General features: G+C 33.9%; 1 protein-coding gene across 1 annotated transcript in view; it reads left to right on the top strand.

Annotated features, from left to right (window-relative positions):
* The window catches only part of LOC110031223 (39S ribosomal protein L47, mitochondrial), a 54,970-nt gene that overhangs the window by 10,496 nt on the left and 21,837 nt on the right, over positions 1–22,637 (top strand). The window lies entirely within an intron of this gene.

Raw genomic sequence — 22,637 nt, 5'->3', positions numbered from 1 at the left:
CGATAGTGTTCTGTGTAGGGGATCGAACCTCCAATGTGGAGTGCGGCCCCTTTGACTCCCTTCGTCATCTGATTCTACTAGTTTGTTTGCCTTTTTCTCTGGTATTTTGGAGAGACTCAAACTCTTTTCAAGTCAGCCCATACATCCTCACCCACCCACTTGAGCTTCTTACCTTCTTTCTGTGCTGTGGTGAACTTGTTCCCGAGTTTATGCCTGCCACAAACCTCAAAAATCTGTCGAATAATTTGGTGATGTTACGGAGACTAGTAGAAGGACCTCTGAAAACAAGAAATTATGTAACTTTAATTAGTTTAAAAATTATAGATTAACATTTTATGTCAAATTAAATGATCATACCTTGAACTCCCGAAACCACATGTCCTGAGTTACAATCAGGATCTATTTCCAGAAGCGATATGCCTAGTCATACCAGTTCCGGATGATCTCTGTGATGTGTGTCATAGGTGATCTGGAAGAGAAAAACCTAAAATAGAAATATTAGTTATAATAAAAATCGAGAAGAAAATTGAATTTTAATGTAAGAAAAATATGACTTATGAGCCTCCCTCCAACACAATATACACTTTGTCCGAGGAGTCGGCCATATGAGGTACATGAGTTGAGGGCCCTGGCTCACCGGAGGAGGAATCTGGGTGAAAAATTGGTGCGGGTGTGGGAGGTGATACCTGTGCAAGAGGGGCAGCATGAGTAGTGATCGTAGTGGCTATAGGAGTGACGTACTTCTTCAACCACCTGTATGTGTTCCCTAAAGTCTCTTGACAAGAAATCTCTCCAAGGGTTGGGCACCTGACATCTGTAGTAAGAAAAACAATTATTAGAATTAGTTAGTAGGATTAGTGTGTAATATAAGTTAAAAAATTAAAAACAGGACACTATAGAATGCCAACATGAATCAAATATTTGTAATCAGTAAAAATAAGTAGGACAACTATAGTCTAAGAAGCAAAAATAAAAGCAAGAATGGGTAGAAACTAACCATTTAAGTATACATACCATTTTTAGTATGTTTCATTAAATGAGCTAGTTGATGAAAAACTTAAAATTTCTTCGTCAATCTCATCATCATTTTCATCAATATCTAGAGAGACATCTTCAACTGAACTAAGCTGAATATGAAAATCAGATGTACATAGCCCTTGGTGAATGATTTTGATTGTATTTTGTATCTCAATAGTTTTTCTTGATTTATCCTTCAATGCAACTGCCCAATCAAGTTTATCCCTTACTCGACCAGGATATCGAAGAAATTATACTTGACTAGCTTGACGTGCTAGAATAAATGGACCGTGTTTTGCATATCTTATGTTCATTTTAACTTTAGTAATATCATATGGGTTGAGTGTTTGTGTTCCTCGATTAGGAACATAAGCAAATCACTCACAGTTGAACATGTAGATATTACATTCAACATAACCCGGATATTACAATTGAACTACTTCATCAAGTATGTCATAATAACTGATCTCAATATCCGTGTGTATGTTTCCTCAAACACAAACACCATAATTATAGGTTTGTTTCCCTTCACACCAGGAAATCGGTGAAATCTGTAACCATTCACATCAAATATTTTTTATGTTTTGACACTGCGATTAGAGCCCCAAGAAAGGTTGTCTAATAAACCCTAGCAGTTGCTTGAATTATGAATATAGAGGAAGTTTCAAAGTAAAATTAGTTTCTTTGAAATTTAGAGTTATACGATGTACCGGTGAATTGAGAAATTACTTCAACAAATGTGTAATTTGAATCATTAACACTGTAATCTATCTTTTTAGATAGTATCCCTAACTTCGACACTAACTTCTTAGTTTTGTACAAATCTTCTAAAACAAGATTCTTTTTAGGGTTCATCTCTTTTAATAATGTTACTACCTGATTGAAGAATTTCATTGGCATATCAGATTTGATACTCAACAATCTCAGGGAGACCGATAACTTTATATGTGAGCTGCATCCTTGCCACAAAGGTTATTGTGCAGCATGTAACAAATAAAAAATTTTTTGCGCCTTAATATTCGATTCTTGATCATCACTGGGTACACTCTCACTGAAAATGAGCTCTACTGGCATCAATAATCATTTCTTCAAATACGTCAGAATCATGAATTGTTAGAGGGATATAACTTGATGAGGCTCTTGACCAAACAGAACATATGGTTCATACTCACCATGTAAAGTCTAATACAATTAATCACGTTTAAATCCTCTACGATATAGATCCAACTTCACTTCTTCAAGCGTCAGGTAATTTTGATTTTTGTGCTTTGCACAGAGGCATCGAAACCCGCTTTCTAAAAGGTAAATAAGTAGCTATGATGTCATCTGCACGAATTCCTCAACACTAACTAGAAATTCATCAGTAAGTCATTTTTCATCTGGACATAATCTGTTGTACATTCATGATCTCATGTTTTGAATATTCATCTGCAATATAGATGTAGCTTTATATATTTAGATATCAGTTGTACAAATCACACAAATCTCATGTATTACAAACAAACCAACCAACTTGACTACAATGTTTAATTTTTTTTTGTTGCATCCAATCGAGTGTCATATTTTTCATTTAATTCTAACAAATTATGATTATTTGTTATGTAACGTGCTCCAACTTGAATACTTCTAATATTAGTTATTTTAAGACCATTGCAGTACTTACCTCCATCTCATGAGACTAGTTGTATTATTCTGCCTCAACGTTCTAACTTGAATTCAACTAATATATTTAACATCCATGATTTTATCACCATCACATTAAACAATAGATCAGAGATATCTAAAATGTTCAATCCTAACAAAAGCATTAAATGATCAGCTTTAATGCATATGACCAAACCATCTAAGGCGACTCGCGCTAATCTTTCCCACCGCTTATGCAAAACTAACACTTTCACGGATAAATTTATTTCTAATATATCCATTTAAGATGACTATCTCTAGTCTTTCTGATTGCATTTCCTCCCTGAGCTTCAAGTCACATTGCTGACACTAAACTTTATTTCTAACATAAAATCATTCAATTCTTATGCATTACATATCTATACATTAAATTTCAAAAAAAACCACACAATTCCTATGCATAACATAGCTAACATATACTTTTGTTTCCAAAAATAAGTAATTACTTCCGATGCATTACATACCTAAAACGTAAACTTCACATTCAACATAAAAAGCATGTACTTCTACTGCATTACAAATCTCACACTGAAATTTCAATTTTTTCCATGAGTTTATATAAAAAATTTGAAAATCCCAAAGGACAAAGAAAAGAAGTATACCTAGGAAATGTAGATGAGGATTCCACCCCTGCATTGCAAAATCACCGGAGCCGCTGGAAACAAACATAAAAGATGAAGGCGCCAACAGTCGCGAGAGCTGTACCGAAGGAACAAAAGGGGGGAAGAAAATAGCAAAATGAGGTGTTCGGCTGGGGTGGGGGATTTTAGGGTGTTAGCATATTAGCGTCAGGTAGTTTTGATGCTAGTCAGGGCAAATTCCTAAAGCTCTCGAAAGTGACAAAGCTATTGGACCGGGAGGTGATCTCTACAAAAAATGGACGTTGATACGACGCTAATTTTGCATCGACAAACTTTTGACACTACTTTACAGTTTTCATATTGTGTTAACTACAATAAAAGGTGCATAAACTAAATTATATGTATTTAGTCTATAATTTATATAAGAAATTATAATATCTCCAAAACAATCATAGTCAATTCATATTATGTCATCACTTTAAAAAAATTATTCAATATATTTGACTCATTAAATTGAATGTTTCTTATAAACATATTTTCTTCAGTTTGTCTTTTTTTAAATAATTATATTGGAGTGTTAGTATCTTCATTCTTAATTCTTGTTTTTTTTTCTCCATCTAAATATAATTAAATGCATTTATTTTTGAAAAACTCACATTCTCTATCACTTCTATTTTCTCAACAAGATACCTGAATGCATCAGTCACTCTAATTTATGTTCGTGTCATTAACTACAACATATTTGCTTTGTTTTCACCGATGCCTAGATGTGATTTCAACATATATTAATCAGCTGGCTTTGCTAATTAATAGTTATGTTTTTTGTAAATTTATTATAATTTATGTTCGTGTCATTAACTACAACATATCTGCTTTGTTTTCACCGATGCCTAGATGTGATTTCAACATATATTAATCAGCTCGCTTTGCGAATTAATAGTTATGTTTTTTGTAAATTTATTAACAGCCTAATTATCTACAAGATCAATGACTATTTTAATGATCGCATGACAACTAGCCTTAGTTTATGATTTATGAAATTTGACAATTCTATTTTGATATAAGCCCCGTTTGGGGCAGATTATTTTGCTGCAGCGGCATTTTCAAAACGCCGCCGCATCGTTTGTTTGGGTCTTCGTAAGAGCGTTTTGGAATCATAGATAATCGCGGGCCGATATTTATTCTATCCATCGGATGCAAGGGTCTGGTTCCGTTCGACGTTGGCTAGGGCTTATCGTGCGTTATTTTCCTCCCATGCCCTTGGTTTCTCTCTCGCGCTCTCCCTCGTGATCTCCTTCACCGATCTCGTGCGTAAACTTCTAGTGATATCACCGCACTCCTTTGCTCTGCTTTACCGATCTATATGCGGTTGGAAGGTTTTTTTTGGTGTTCCTTTCGTTTTTTTTAGGGCTAGAAGGCAACTTTGAAGCTTTTAGGTTTCTTGTTATGATCTAGAAATAGAAATTCGAAATGGATCCCGTACGTTTTGGTTTTTTTGGGATTTTTAGCTCTTGCATTTGGAGATTTGGGCTTTTTTAGAACTGAATATGTCAAATTTTGGGAGAGGAGGAGGCCCTGCTAAAGTTTATTCTTGAAATTCTTGGGTTTGGTGTTTGAGCTTTCCTTGGCCTTCTTTTGCTGTTGAAGAGAGATTTGATTGAGGTCTGTCTTCTTCCCCCTCCTCTGTGCCCTTTTCGTCTTCTGTTTTGCTCGTCCAAGGTTGCTCCAGGGTGGCACCTTTGGGCGAGAATGACATGCTGGTGGAATGTGTTTTAAATGCTTTATGATATTCAGTTAAAAGTAGGTTTATGAGGGAGGTGTAGTTCAGTTCTCAAGCATGTATAGGTTGTCTACTTATCATATTTTTACCTATGTAGTGATATTTGGCGGCTAATCTAGGCTTCAAGAAGGGTTGCCTTCATCTTTGTTTATGCTGAACTAATCTATCATATGCTGGAAGAAAGTATTATTTGGGTGGCTGATTTGTGAAAATCTAAAATTTTGATGGCTCAAGTTGGCTCTCCGTGGCCGCCTTCTTTGTTTGCCACACCTTCGTGAAATGCCTCATTACTTGCTGATTTGATTTCTTTGTTATATGCTAAATTATTTGGAACTTTACAGTTTGCTAATTTGGTTAGCAAGATTTTTTTCGTTGCATATACATTGGAGAAAACTTCATAGCTTGCCAATTTGGTTTTTCTTCTTGTATGCTACTCATTATTTGAAGCTTTATGGATTGACGGTTTGGTTCAAAAAGGTTTTGGTTACATGCTATGCATTATTTGGAAGCTATAGAGTTTGTAAAGATCAGAAATTTCATTGACTTTGTTTATGGAAAATCTGGAATCAAGTAGTTTAGGATTTTGTTGGCCTAGTTGCTTCATGTTTTCAGTTTGATATTTGGGAAAGTTTTGGCTAGGGATTGTTGGCCTCACACGTTTACTGTTTTTGCCCCTCATCTTCAAAGTTTTGGCTAGGGATTGTTGGCCTCACACGTTTATTGAACAATTGAAGTTCATGCTTTCGGCTACGAGTATGGGGCTTCACAGTTGTACCTCTGTTGTATCATCCTCCACAAAGAATATTCGAGCTTGTAACCTTATGGAAATGCATAATAAAATATTTTCGAAGCCTTACTGTGGATGTATGTCATTAACTGAACCACATAAATCATTTGTGTCTTCATATATAGTTTGAAGTTAAATATTTTAAAATTTCTTATTATTGTTGTACTTGTATTTATACTTTTTTTAGTTATCTTGGTACTCTTGAGGGTGTGAGAACTGTATGGTATCTTTTAGAACGGATCTGTGATTATCGTATGTTTCTGCAGTATATGTTTATTTTATACCAATAAGCTATTCTAAATAAGCTGCCCCAAACAGTTTTATCACAGACATGTGCAGGAATGTAATTTAACTATCATTAAGCTATTCTAAATAGGTTGTCCCAAACAACAAGATAAGCTGCTTATCAGCAGAAGCTGGACAAGCTGCAGCTGCCCCAAACAGACCCATAGTCTTTTCTTAAAACTAGATTTTGAGTGTAAAAATCTTTATTTTATATTTCTTATGTTTGGTTAGCAACTCGCTTGATTTTTTCAAAATCCACAGGAATGTGCATAACTTCAGTGCAAGTCATGTGTCTTCTTTCATTATGAACAATGATATCAAAGAGTTTTTTCTGTAATTAGTTTAGAGTTTATTAGAATTACATCATTGGATGCAAGTTATGGCATCAAGACCTGCAAATTCACAAGTTTGTTTCCCTTTAAAAAATTAATGTGCATGTACAAAAATTATAAAGAAAACCATTTGAGAAGGTACAACTAATACAATATGGTTGTGCTCTATTAAATCTTGAATAGTACAATAAGTAAAAAGCTCAAAAAAAAATCTTAAAGTAAAATTCAATAATTCTTATATTTTCAATTATTAAAAAAAATGCTCAAGACATCTTCTTAAATAATGCAATGAGTAAATGCATGGTGTACAACCATGTTTAACTCAAAAAAAAGGTAGGAGTATGACTAGTATAATATGATTGTACTTCATGAAATGAAGAATAATACATGCCATTAACCACAAAAAAAAATGAAAGTTTCTTAAAGAAAAATTCACTAATTCTTATATATAGAGTTACTCAAAAAATATTCAAGATACTTTATTCAATAATTTAGTGAGTAAACATGTATGGTTGTATTTCATGGAATGCTAAATAATCATGTTGTAAAAAACTCCCAAAAATAAAATAAAGATTCTTAAAAAAATTCAAAAATTCTTATATATAGAGTTATTAAAAAATAGTCAAGAAAGTTTATTAAATAATGTGGTTAGTAAACACATGGTGTACGAATATATTTATGCCAAGAAAACTAGGAGCACAGTCAGTACAATATGGTTATACTTCATGAAATGCTAAATAATACATTTCGCAAACCACTCCTGAAAAAATGAAAGCATCTTAAAGAAAATCTAAGTAATTCTTATATATAGTGTTATTTTAAATTGTTTAAGATACTTTATTAAATAATACGAGTAAAAAAATGTTGTACCATCATGTTGTACTAAAGAAAATTGTAATAAAATAGGTATAACATTATTGTACTTCATGAAATGTTAAATAATACATGCAATAAATAACCTCAAATAAAAAAGAAAGCTTTAAGCAACAAAAAAATGAAAGCTTCTTAAAGCACAACTCAATAATTCTAACTAATTAGGACTTATTTGGGGCAACTTAATAGGTGTGGTGCATTTTGAAAACACCTTTTAAAGTGTTTGGAAAATGTGTTGAGCCATATTATCCTAATAAGCTATAAATTTTTTATGTTAAACGTGACCACGAGTCTAAACATGCAACCCACATTCCAATTCTTTGTTTTGACACTACTGCCCTCAGCCGCTTCTCTCGTGTCTTGTCAGTCCTAACTCTCGATCTCCCTCTCTCTCCTTCTCACCCATCTCTCTCCTTCTCACCCATCTCTCTCAGCCATCTCTCGCTAGTGCGCTTCTCTCCCTCTTGCCTGTCTCTCTCGGCTTTGCCAAACTACTCTTTCGCCGCCCTCTGATCCCATCATTATTGTGCTTCGTAAGTATCTGTGGTAACTGTCGATGGATTGGCTTGTTTTATGCGATTTTCGGCTCTCTGATTTACAATATTTTGGTTAGAGATTTTTGTATGCAATTTCTTTCTCAGTTATGCGTTCCTTTGGCTCTTTGTCTTACGGTTTTCTCTGATCCATGATTTGTGGCTTTCTTGGGTGCCCTGCTTAAGAAATAAATGAACTAGAGTGACTGATTTGTACATGACATTTCCTTAGCTACTCACCTATGTAAGAAAAATTTACATAGGGAAATTTATTGGAATACATTTCAATATGGGATGCGATTTTTGGTAATTGTTATGAAAGACATCAATAAATTGTGTTTGATTTATTGAGTATGAGAATCTAGAAATTGGATGACAAGCATGCTTCAGTTGTAGATAAAAATCTTTCGGGTGACTCGTATGTATATGCCTCAAATGAAAAATATGGGATGCGATTTTTTGTAATTGTCATGCAACATCCCGTCTCATTCCCTCTCTCTCTGAGGTTTTAAGCACATTAGTTTTATGGTGTGATATATTGATTGCACATTTTTTATGTGGTGATAAATGTTTCATGCTTATTAATTTTGTGGTGGTTGTGTTGGGAATGGGTGGTGATTGTGATGGGGGTTAGGTGTTGCTTGTGATGGGGGTGGGTGGTGGCTATGATGAGGGTTGGGTGGTGGTTGTGTTGGGGGATGAGTGTTGGCTGTATTGGGGGTTGGTTGCTGGCTGTGACGGGGGTTGGGTGCTGACTGTGACAGGGTTGGGTGTTGACTGTGTTGGGTGGTGGGCGGTGTCTGTGATGGGAGTTGGTTGTTGGTTGTGCTGGTAAATGCTTTATGGTGTTTTATATTGATTGCACATTTGTTTTGTGGTGGCAAATGTTCCATGCACATTAATTTTGTGGTGGTTGTGTTGGGAAGGGTGGTGGTTGTGATGGGGGTTGAGAGTTGCATGTGTTGGGGGTGGTTGGTGGTAGTGTTGAGGGTTGTGTGGTGGTTGTGATGGGGATTGAGTCTTGGTTATGTTGGGGTGTCGACATAATTTTGGGTGTGGAGTAAGAAATTTATGACACCCGTTTGGTCTGCGAAACCATTTTATTCGCCGACAATTTCCTCTATTTAATATAAAGAATTAAATAGGGCTTATATTAAGTTGTGTTTAGAAGGGGGGTTCAGAAAAGCTTTCTATAAGGGCAAGCCCCTATAGTTAATTACATCTTAGATAACTGAAGTCACTCAAGAAAACTCTCGAAAAAAATCAGGGAATATTATCTTCAAGGAGTTCAAAAGAAATAGGACTTTTCAATGAGATCGGACAAAAGAGGTGTGAAAGGGGAATGACTCAAATTTGGAATATTTTATTGTGGAATCCAAAAGAGAAATAACTAGGGGATGTAACAGATCCTGAGGAGAACCTCGGTGACTTCCCAAACTATCCTATGGTTTGGCTTCAATTTTGGATATTAGAACTATTGAATATTTCATCTTGGCAATTTTATTAAGTAGGGTTTATATTTGTGTGAAACGATCACACAAATAGCCTGGAAGATGTGAGGATTTAGGTCGTGACGAACGACAACCTTGGAATCCTAAGACGAGTTAGGGCTCATATTGTATAGCAGAGTCGTACAAAGGCTTAAAGAAAAGTTAAGGATTTATGTTACAAAAACAAACAACATTGAAGTCCTATGAATTATTATTTTGATTCTAAGAAATGAAGGGTTTAGCTGATGTAGACTTGTTTTGCTGTTGAAGATGACCGTGCTACCCTCAATGCTAGCTCCAAGCTCCTTGTCGTGACGAATTTAATTTTTCTAATGTGTCAAGTTATGATGTCAAATCATATGTTCATATGGTTATAGTTCTTTTAAATTTTATAGGACATATTAAAGTTGATTAGAGCGACACCGATTATGATCCTATGGTTCCCTCGTTCCGGCACCAATATTTTCTATCGAATTCACTTAGTCCAAATGAATTTACTAAACTCAACTTAATGAATTTCAAACTTTCATTTAGACCTTCGGAAATCTCGTTAGCAACCGTAGGTTACCTCCTCTGAGGGATTCCTGATCATCCGATAGAGACATCTTAATTTAGTTGCAATTGTTGTTTTGTGATGTTTGTGATTAAATTTTGATTTGTCTTATATTTTGAATGTTTTGGAGCTGAATTTTATCTTGATTGATTTTAGTTTTGGTTTTGGTTTCAGTTTTGTGGCTATCCTAGCAGTTTTAGTTTTCATGCAGGGTGACATCGTTGTTTAACATGCAAGTTTATAAACATGAAAAAACAATATAGAAAGTACGAGAAAAGAAAGCACTGGAGTCTTCTCGTTCCTCCACCTGAAACTTTATATATATATATATATATATATATATAATCTTGCAGGAATTAAAGCATGTTTATAAGGAAAGTAGAAAATATAAATTTAAGGTGTGTCTACCAGATCGTATGTCATAACTTGGTGGATTTAAATTCTGAGGATGATTCCATTGAGCAAATCATAATAAGTTCAGATGTCCGACAAGATTTCCAAAAGATTATGAATAAGTTTCAAGTAATACTCTAGACATTTCATAGTCTCTAGAATTATCTTGAGTTCGTTTTGGTCTTATTGTGTTTGCTATATATTTCATCCAATTAATACCCTTATGCCCAGTGAGTTATGATGTTTTGATTATCTCTTAAGTGGGATAACCATGACTTGATATCTCACTTAAGGATTATATAGGTAAAGACCATTTGGGGGCAACTTAACTTAATTAAGAAATTTAATTAATTTGATTTTGAAAATGGGCTTGTTGTGTTTTGAAAGATTTTAAATTAATTATAATTTATTATCTCTGAACCTCATTAAACAAAGTTTTGATTAAGCCTAGTTCACTACTAAGCCCTTAAGATTTAATGGGTAGATTTGTAATTTTACGAAAAAGGATTTTTAATATTTATATTCTTAATCTTTATCATGAATTATTTTCAAAACCATTAGTTGAGGGTTTAAAATCAGTGAGCTATGATCTTCTAAAATCAAACCCCTCACCTTAATATCTTCCTATTTAATTATTTTTCCAAATTTCATTAATTTGAAAAATTATAAATTTATCCTTTATGAGATTCAAAGTGAGGTTGGTTTCTACCACTTATCACTTTTATGTTTCAATCATCAAGACATGTTATTTTAAGATCACTTATTACCTATTTACCCTCTTGATTAGACCTAAATAATAATTAAGCTTTAAATTCCAAAATTATTCTTTTGCCCTTACGGCCTTAACACTCTATAATTCATTAAATTAGACTCAAATGACTTGAAGATTTTATGTTACCTCACTCATGGGTTAATTAAAATAACAAAGAAGATAATGTGATTTTTCCAAGCTTATTTAATTTTTATAATTATTTTTAATGCAAAATAGGGATTTTCAATAAAAATCTAGTAAACCAACCAAAATAAAACATATGTTCTTAAGAAAATTGTTTGACGTTCACTTAGGTCAGAGGACCACTTGGACCAATTTTCATGTTTTTTAGTGGTTTCATTTAATTAGTAAAATTATTTGTTTGTTTTGAGTATTAATTAAACATAAAATAATATTTAGATAGAAAATTAATTTTTATAATTTTATTAAATCCCTTTGAGTCCAGGAAACCCAAAGAAACAAAATTCATATTTTTGTGACTTATATTTTAATTATTAGAATCGTTTTTAGAGAAAAATTAGGGAAAATCCATTTTAAGCCTTTTAAAATTAATATCTTGACTTAAAAAATTGGGAAAATTATTTTAATTGGTTCCAAGTGATTAGGAAGGCAAATGTGACATTTTAGTGTGTTTTTACAATTTTGTGATTTTTATGATTTTTTAATTGATTTTTGATTATTTAAAGGCTTAAAATTAGGTAAAAAATGAAGTGTTTATTTTTATTTAAATTTCATTTTTCTTAGGTTCCTCTGGTAATAAGGAGCTCCAAAAACTAACTTTGCTAATTTTTTGAATTGTATTTTAATTATTATAATTATTTTAATATCAAAAAATGCCATTTCACTTGATTAATCTATTTAAGTGACCAAATTAACTCCAATTGACTTGAAATTTTTATGAGGAGCTCCTCTGATATTAAATTACAGTGTGGAATAGTTTGTATGCCATTTACATTCATAATTATTCCAAATTAATTTTATTTCATTTTTTAGGGTCAGTGATAATTATGATTATTTTTAATGAGTTAAATCAAGTTTTTATTTTTCCTAGGGTCCTCTAACCACATTGAACCTACCAAAATAAGTTTTGTATTTTTCTGATGAGTATTTTAATTATTATAATTTTTTAATCAAAATAGGGACCATTAACTTGAAAAATAGATATCTATGCCTAGAGATCTTCCCTAACCTTAGAAAAATCATGAAAAGAATCCTAAGAAGATGTAGAATCAAAGCCCCAAAGATCAAGTCATGGTGAAATGTCTATGAAAATGGAGAATCAAAATAAGAAAAAAATTATTTAATTAATTAAAAATAATACATGCATGAAATAAACTTGAAAATATTTCCACATTGTTCTCATCTCTTCACTGAGCAACAATTTATTTTTATTTCATTTTTATGATTTATCTACACAAAGCTATGCATTTTTGAAGTTATGGTCATTAAATAATTCAAATAAAAGCCTATTTTCTACTTATCTGCATCATCCTCATACGCGTTGAAGAGACGCATGTTGCCGCAAAATTGGGCACTGCCGTATGAGTCATCCCGCTCTTTTTGAACCGTGGCTCCGTTCGACGCAATCAGGGCCGTCCGTACGATACACAGGAGATCGGACTCCCCTCCATCATCGTCCCCAACGCAAATCCCGCTGCCCTAGCCCGAGAACCGTCCATTTTCAAACGCTAATATCTCACTCGATTCTCAACCAAATCAAGTGCATGTTTTTTCTTAAATTACTCGTCTTGACTAGGAGAACACATATATATGGTTGGTCGACCCTTAAATCAACTCTATGAGAATGGAGAGTGAAATGAAGCTAGGTTGAGGGTTAACTTTCAATACCTTGGTCCAAGAGGGGGAGCCTCGATTGGATGCTTGTGGAAGCTTCCTGGGGGTCCCAAAAACCTACAGATTGAGCCTCAAGTCGTGGTGAATCGCCTAGATATGATTTAGACCAAGGCAGAATTAGGGGGTTGATCAAAGCCACCTTAGGGGTGCTCTGGTGATGGGGCTTTTGTAGGGGATCTTCTTCTCTTGCTGTGGGGATGGTGTGGGTGCAATTAATTTGAATTTGGTAGAGGTTTGGAGAGTGTCATGTTTCGGCCTAGGAATTTGGCTCAAAAATTAAGCTCGAGCAATGGATTTGAGTGGCTAAGGATGGTTGGGTTAAGCTCAAGAGGTCTCAAGGAAGCTTTGAAAGCAATTTGGCAGAGTCTCCCCAAGGAATTTCAAGCTCTCCCCCTTGGCCATGGAGGGGGGTTTAAATAGAGGGGCTTGGAGAGGCCTCCAGGGGAAATTGGTGGGTCCTAAGTTACTTATGTGGATGCCAACAAGGTGCAAAAATCTAATTGGGATGAAACAGCTTGGATGAGTTTAATTTTGAGTTTTGGCCTAGGTGGTGATTTTGAAATTAGGTTTTCAGGCCGCTAAAGTGGCTGACCGGCCAGGGAGGGGTCACCATTCAATCCAGAGAGGTCAAGGCTTGGTCTTGGTGAAGTCAATTGGGGTTGGCCATGTGTAAATGTATGGGATTGAAATAATATGGGAAAAGGGCTATTTTGGGTTAATTTGGGTCAAATCAAGGTTTGGGGCTGTGTTCACCCCTCAAGGCTGGTTTGGGTGCTGAGAAGAATCAGGTGGCTCAGCTTAATCATCATGGTGAGGTCTCTATCTAAAGAGATTTGGCTAAACATTGGTTAGAGTGATTCATGAGAGGGTTTAAAAGAATCTTAAGGATGTTTGAAAGTGTTTTTTTATTTAGTATTTTTACTTTTGTTTATTTTATTTACTATTTTGCTTAGATTTATTACTTTTATATCTGATTTTAGTAATGCTATTTTGAACACTGCACTTTATATTTTTATTACTTTTGTTTATTATTTTTAATTCCTCTATTCTATTATTTAGAATGATTTGATTTTGGATTTAGAACTTTAAGAATGATTTTAATCAAATGGATGATGAAAAGAATTTAAAATAAAATTAGATTTTGGGCTAAAACTTAGGATAATTGAATATTGAGTTTGGTGTAGGAATATTTCATGAGAGTGGGCTTGGGCCTTTGAAATTGAAATTGAATTTGGCCTGGCAATATTTTAAGTGATTTTGAATTGAATTGGTGGGCCAATTTGATGGATTTAGGCATATGGTCAAAATTGGGCCTTTTTGGAATTGAATGAAATTGGTTTTGAATTTTAATTAGAATAGAATTGGGGATGCTAAATTTTGGTTTAGAATTGAAATTGGGCAAGATTGGGGTCAATTGGGCCAAAATTGGGGTTAATTAGGGGACATTTGAGCCTTTAAAGGCAAATTGGGGTTTTTGGTTAAATTGGGTAAAATTGGTCAAATATGGTCAAATTGATGATAAAAAATTGAAATTTGTAATATTTGAGATTATTTTGGAATTTTTTGAAATTTTTGGAATTTTCAGGTCATGAGGGGCATTTTAATAATTTTAACAATTTTTGGGGGGTATTTTGGAAATTTGGTAAATTTTGGTCAATTTAAGTAGTGGTGAGTGGTTTGAGATAATTTTTGGACAAATTTGGGTAGATTGGGTAATTTTGGGATTTTTGGCAAAAATTAGGGTTGTATGGGGGGTATTGTGGTTTTTTGGTGGTTTTGGGCCAAAATGGGCCAACAAGCCATGAAACCACGTTAAACCAATAGGAGCCTTGTGATGACTCATTTTTGATATTCAATTTGTTGGTTCTAACCCTCTTAGCCAAAGACTAGGGCTATAGGGTCATTCATATGAGCTTTCCAGAAGGAGTCAGGAGACCAACCTAAGGGGTCCTAGGGTTTAGGGAAGTGAAAAAGTGTAGTGTGTGCAAGTTAGCCCCACCAAAACCAGACCACCCAGGGTTAGTCCTAAGGTCTGACCATCATATGGGGACTTCCCTTGAGCTCCTCCATACTGACCCCACCTACCAAGTGCTACAGGTTAGGACCAACATGTGGAACTTCAAGTTGAGCAAAGAAAGGTTTAGATTTTCTATTGGTGAGGGCTCCTTTTCTAGTACTCTAGAAATAGTCAACAGGAAAATCTTATGGCTAGACCCTAGGCTATTAAAGAGGAAAAACTAGACATCAACCAAAAATGAGGTCAACATGGGCGTTTGGTGCTCGCTGAGACGGGTGTTGGGTGCTGGGTGTGATGGGTTGGGTGGTGGCTGTGATGGGTGGTCGGTGGTGGGTGGTGGCCATAATGGGTGTTGGGTGGTTGCTGTGCTAATAAATGTGTTATGTTGTTATATATTGATTACACATTTGTTATGTGATGGTAAATGTTTCATGCAAATTAATTTTATGGTGGTTGTGTTGGGGATAAGTGGTGGTTGTGATGAGGGTTGGGGCTATGAATGTATGTGTGATTTTGGGGGCTTATGGTAGTGTTGTTGTCTTGGTGTTGGTATTTATGTATGTGAGTGATGGTGGTAGTGCTTGTTAGTGTGGTGGCTATTGTCTCTTTATAATTTCATTTGGATTAGAGCATTTGGAATAAAGTGTTGGGGCTTGGGTGATGGCTATTATCACTTCTCTGGTTGTTCTGAAATATTAATGTTTTCCATTTTTTTTGTTTAGTCACGTAATTGTTAAGACCAAAGAAGTCAGTTCATTAGCCATGTAGGATAGGAAAGTTACAATCATATTTTGCAACCTCTATCTTAAGGAGGTCAAGCTTGGGAATAGACCCACTACCTACTTTTAAAAAGAATGGTGACAAAATATTATGTAGAAGTTTAAAACAATGGCTAGAAGGACTACAATAGGTTACAATTTAAGAACAAGTGAGATCAGTTGAAAAAGAACTGGAAGTTATGGAAGGAACTAAAACGGTGATCCACGGGCTTCGGTTGGAATGCAATCAAACGAACTATTGATACTTCAGAGGATTTGTGGATTGGTCGAATGAGAAATTGGAGGTAATAATAAAATCCTAAAGGCATAGTTTTTCATTCTTCATCCTTCTAATTTGTTTTAAGTAATAAAATTTCTTGTATGTTGCATGCAGTGCCAGTCGCCAAGAAATTCAAATTAAGTGGCATTGGGTCAAACCTGGAGGAGACGTTGGACCGTATGTTCAGTGGGATTATTGCGAAGAGCACACATGCGTTCACCCCAAGTAAGGATGGGCTTACAAACATACCAGAAGACTTGGAGACCGAGCAGGTAAGTGGGTCAAGTGAAGTCCCCAACCTAAACTAGAAGAAGCTGGAGTCTACATGTCGGTTAAAGCGGCCTAAGGTGGAGAAAGATCCAACATCGTTGCTCGTAATAGGAAGGAAATGTTTAACAAAAGACACTCCTCCTTACGCGGCATAATTGAAAGAATGTTTGGAGTAGAGAAGAAGAAATGGGTCATACTACGTCAAGTGACGACGTATCCATTTCCAAAATAAGTGTAAATTGTAGAGGCTATGATGGCTCTCCACAACTACATTCAACGACAACATTCACGAGCCGTTGTAGACTTCAGCATGGCTGACGATGATCACTTACAGGTCCCGCTATAAGCTTTTGAATATCACGTAGGACAATCCATACCATAAACATAAGTGGAATCAAAATAAGGATACACTTAGGATGGTGAAGGTACCATAGAAATGACTAATTTGAGAGAGTGGATTATAGACGTCCTTGTTGGATATTGATTGAATGACTCTTATTTATTTTATGCCACTTATATTATTGATATTTTAAATATTGAAATTTTTATGTTGTTGTTTCTAATTATTTTTTGTTCTTTTTTTTTTTCTTTTTCTCACTTTTTGGTGGGTTTGTGATGTCCATGATCAGACGTTTAACCTTGAGGGTTCTTCTAGAAGTTCTAACGATCACTGTTGGTTAGTGACACATGTGAAATCCTGATAAATGCAACCAAGTTTCTCTTATCTTTTCGATACTGGGGTTTTTGAGGTACTTCTGGATGACCTATTTAGTCTTTGTTGGCAGATGTCACATGTGAAATCTTGATAAAGGTAGTCAAGTTCCTCAGTTCTTTTTTATGCTTGGATTTTTGACGTACTTATGGATGGACTTTTTTTGGTGATATGCATATGCGACACACACGAGCTCAATATTAAGTGAGCTAAAGACAACCAAGAAACTCTATTTTATAAGGTCTGTTATCTTTTTGTTATGACAGGTTCGATGGGGGACCTTACACACACAAAAAAGCGTATTTGATTTCTACTTTTGTCAATTTATAAAGTGCATGTTTAATTTATGTTCCATTGATTATTGATATTTTAGATACTATAAGTTTTATGTTGTTTGAAATTATTTTTTCTCCTTTTCGATTCCTTTTCATTTTTGTGTGTGTTTATGAAGTCCATGATGAGGCTTTCAACCATGTAGGTTCTCTTGTATGGCCTGCTAGTCTCTATTGGTTGATGTCACATGTGAAATCCCGATAAAGGCAACCAATTTTTCTCTCCTCTTTTGATTTTGTGGTTTTTTATGTACTTACGGATGGTATTTTTTTGTGGTATGCATACATGACACACACGTGCTTGACATTAAGTGAGCTAAAGGAAACAAAGATCCCTTTTTTTACAAAGTCTGTTGTCTTCTTGTAGTGACAATTTTGTTGGTTTGTATACTGAGTTCTCTAAGACGTCTCATCTGCAAAAAACTACAATTAATTACTTATGTTATGACTAATAGATTTTCTTTTGAATCATTCAGGAAAGATGAGTTCCAAGATTTTCAAGGCCCTCACAATGAGTGTTTTTCCACATCGGACTACCGACTTTTCTACTGACGTCACGCCGGGCACATAGTTATGGGAGACGGTTCTACAGGTGCCCGTGGGGTATCACAGAGCTGTGTGACTTCTTCTAGTGGGCAAACACTCTGATAGATTCCACTTCCGATAGTGATTAGGGTTGGATGATATCCCTGGAGGACGAGGTAGCTTGTAACATACATCGTCTGGAATTTAAAATTATTATTATCATATTTTTAGTTGTAATTATAATATTTTTTTCCTTTTTTTAGCAAAATTGTTACTCATTGTTAAGTGAGTGTGTATCATATTTTTTTACTATTTTGAAGTAGTTTTTGGCTTCTCAAGTATCAAATATATTACTATGACTATTCTGTTGCAAACAACATTACTGCACAGAGGTCGAGTGATCATTTATCCAGAAACAACTACAAAATAGCTATTTTCCAATAGTACAAACCAAACGACCAACCAGTTTATTCAGTTCAGCTAATGATCAACAGCTTTTTTGGATCAGTTGCTTATCAACAGCTTATTAATAACCTGCAGTTGCCCCAAACAGACCTGAATGTGTAAAGATATGGTTATACTCATGAATTTCTTACAAAGAGATATAATTATGTGATTCTTGCAAAAACTAGTAGATTACACTTACAGTTTCAAAGAGAATATTAAACAATTTTTTAAAAATTAAGGGTCTATTTGTGGCAGCTGCAGCTTATTGACAATCTGCTGATAAGCAGCTGATCCAGATAAGCTGGTTGGTTGTTTAGTTTGTCTTTTAGAAAACAACTGATTTGCAGCTGATTGTGGATAAATGAACATTCTGCCCCTATGTAGTAATCTTGTTTTAGTGTTATTATTGTGTTATTATGATAATATTCTAGTGGTATTTTGTGTGATATTTTAATGGTATTTTGATAACACGACAAGATTAATTTTCCAAAATGATGAATAAATTTATAAATTTTAGGACATCAAAACAATTTGATTCCAACAGCAAAATCACAATGAAAGTTATTTGCTCCTAATGAAAACTCATAAGAAAATTATTTGTTCCTAATAACAAAACATGTTCTTCCATTATTAAACTTGTATAAGTTTTCATTGATTGTGGTGCGCTTGAAAATATGAATAATTCTTGTAATTTTAATTTACTTATTGCAAAAATTTTTTTAAAAAACATGTATATAAAATAAGGAATAAAAAATGAGTTTAAATGATGGTGTTAATATTATACCTCCATGGCACAATCTAGTCTTATAAAAAAATGGATAACAATTAGGAAGCCAATTTGTTTTTCATGTCATATAGGTTAGTTATGCTTTCCTGTGATATAAAATAGTTAACAAATTAGCTCAACTACAATGTATTAGTAAGTGATAATGATAAAAAAGTAAAGTTTCATATGAACAAACACAAAACATAATATAATATTTAATTTTAGCTCTCTTTTTTTCTTCCAATGTGCCTTTAAACTAGCATTAGAAATACCATTTGGGCACATCTTTGATGGGCTCTTCAGTTTTACGGTGCATTCTTTCTTCAGGGTCTTTTTTGTTCTTCTGACTATTATTCAATGCGAGAGTTTTCCCACTGATTATTGAGTCAACATCGACAAACATTTTTTTCAAAGACTACAAGATATATTTTTCAACCTCTTCATTATCTTGGGCTTTTGTGCTTATTTGATATGAATATTTATGAATGTGGTTTTGAACAATCACACCACTTGAAGAACCATTCCCAAGCTGCAACCCTTTGAAATTTTTATAATTATTCCCTAAATAGAAATCTCACTTAGCATTTGAAGACCATCACATCAGAAAATATTTATTCGTTATCTTCACTACATTTTCTTTGTTGATAACTCTTATGCCTTGGGCACATAATGATCTTATGATCTCAAATTTATTGCAACTACAACTTATATCTTTGTCAAAATTAACTATCCAACATTTATTTGTCATATTATTATCCAAATTTTTGTTAGAATATTCCGAAGAACTTCAATCACATTTTTCTACTGCAAGACCACTTACACCATGTAAAAATTCTTTCACAATTAATGAGTATAGTTTTCTTGAATAGAATGCAACGACATGCCTCAACACAGGGCTTATATAACAACGGGGTCAATTGAAGATCAGGTCCATTTAAAGTCCCCATCATTCTCATTTCGTCTCCATATTTCCATGAAAATTTCAAGTCCCGAAAAATAATCAGTGATGAAACTTGTAGGCTTAGAAATGCCATGACACACATTATTTGTCGACTCACTTCATTGTGTGGATAGATTCCCAAGCAAATCACCTCTTTCTAATGTAGCACCGATTATGTAGCCAAACAATATAGTAGAGATTGATTTTTTCAAACATCTTTGCCCATATTTGTTTAAACTCTTAATTTCAATAACATTTACTCATGCATGTATAAAATAGATCGCTTATTACTTTATTATCAAAGGAACAATGTACCTTTTAGGGAAATTTCTTGAATATATGTTATTGAGATAATTTATGGTGAGTGCGTGACAATGATTTTTTCTGTGCTTCTTTCTATTGTTTGATCATGGTCAGTGAAGATTGTTAAATGATGTTTGTCACCCATTTTACAAAGAAATGTCTTGAATATCCAATTTAAGGGCTCGATAGTCTCCTAAAATAAAAAATGTACTCCAAAAAACACACTTTGTCAGTGATGGTTTACCCCAATAAAAAGAGCACAATATAAGTTATATTTATTCAATCAATAAATTGTATAACAAATTATGACATCCCTGAAGCAGTCATAATCAAACCTTTACTTGCCCTCGCTACAAAAAAAAAAAACCCATCAACCTACCTGATTCATTGGTTTAGAAATCCCACGTAATCATATTAACTTCAACTTGCCTTTCTATGAATAACTGAATTAAAACATTGGTGTCACTATTCTCAATCCCCGTTCTTCTTTCCTTTTGTAGAAATTTGAATGCATATTTTTTTGAAAATTCAAATTCTAAACTCCATCAACTTCCAATGCAAGAAAGTTGAATACATCATTAGCTTCAATACCTACTTTTGTCATTGAATTGAACACATCTACATTAATTTCACTGATGCTTCGGTTAGGGGTGTAAACAATTTGAGTTGAGCTCGAGCCGCCCTCGACTTAAACTTAAGCTTCATTAGTTTTATCAAACTCGAGCTGGAGCTCGAGTTTAAATCTACGAGTTTGAGTCGACTTGCGATTCGACTTGTTTAATATAAAAGAAATAAAATTATATTAAGTTTAAATAAATTTAATAAGTTGACAGATATAATGAACAATTAGTAGATAAATAATAAGAAATCACCTAATATACAATAAAAAATATTATTTTTTTTAAGATTTTCAATACCTTAAAGATAAAGTTTTGAAATTTGATATATTTTGAGTATATTTAATGCTAATATTTTTATAAACGAGCCAACTCACAAGCCATTAGGTCAAGTCAGGGTTGGCTTGAGCTTGGCTTGTTAGTTCATCGAGCTCAGTCCACAAACCACTTATCGACCCAAGCTCGAGCTGGCTCACAAGTTGGCTTGACTCACTTGCACCCCTAGCTTCAGCTAGATCTCAAAAAGATGTTGATCATCTGGCTCGTCCAGGGAGTAGTTATGACTTTCCATAAGTTTTCAAATTTTCCAATTGCCATCAACATCAACATTATTTCGAATCATAGTTGGACAACCTATCTCGGTCTCTGCTCTTTTAAACTTCACAGTGTTTTTTAGAGTAAGCTCCTTTTTAAACCCAATTTTACCACATAAAAAAACCCCTAATTTTTATTTTCCTTGAGTTTGACAAATAACTGACATGGTCCTTTCAAACGGTAAATCCAATATGATGTGCATAAGCACAATATAAATTATATGCATCATTTTAATTCTGCAAAATGATACCAAGCAATCTATCTACAGTTAGATCATTACCTACACTCCTTGGCTTGTTAAACTGCGCATGTATACATATTGTTAAAAAAAGTGTTACCAAAATGGTTTAAAATAACACAAGAGTAACAACAAGCACACTATACCACACAAAAATCAACATTAAACAACTAAAATAACACAGAAAAATCATCAGTAAACATATAGAATACTGTCTAATACCACAATAACACCATTAAACTACTACCAGTATACCATAGAAATACCACCAGAATTAAGAGTACCATCAGAATACCACTAGAATATTACCAACATACCATCATGATAAAACTATAACACCATTATATGACAACATACTATTTTATTTTGGGTATATTCTTATGGTATTTGGTGGTATTCTAGTATTACGGTGATATTATGATGTTGTTTTGGAGTTATTTTAACGATATTGAAGTAATATTGTGTGGCCTTTTGGTTGTATTATTGTGATAATGTGTTAGATCTTTGGTGGAACGGTGGTAGTAATGAGGTATTATTCTGGTCATATTTTGTTTTTGCCTTTGAAATATTGCATTTTTTTCTTAAAAATAAAGCAAACATTCGCTCTACCTCAGAAAGAAACAAATGAGAGCTTATAAAATCATAATATATTTATTCAAAAACTATAAAAATACTATGTATGATTTAAACAGAAGAAATGCATACCAGAAGCCACATTAGGTGAAACTTCAAACAAAATCTTCATACTAAACAACAAACAAACATTAACGAATGTTGCCATTTCAATTGCAACAAGACTCACCTCCATTTCATTATCAACACAAAAATCTTCATTTTCCATCTCAAAAAAGTAATGTATTTTTTGTTCTTCGAAAGTAATAGAAGAATATCACCTGAACCCTAAT

This window comes from Phalaenopsis equestris, unplaced genomic scaffold, assembly GCF_001263595.1.
Source record: "Phalaenopsis equestris unplaced genomic scaffold, ASM126359v1 Scaffold000789, whole genome shotgun sequence".
Taxonomy (NCBI): Eukaryota; Viridiplantae; Streptophyta; class Magnoliopsida; order Asparagales; family Orchidaceae; genus Phalaenopsis; species Phalaenopsis equestris.
Note: the sequence above shows the minus strand (reverse complement) of the source record. Positions and strands in the feature narration are given on the sequence as shown.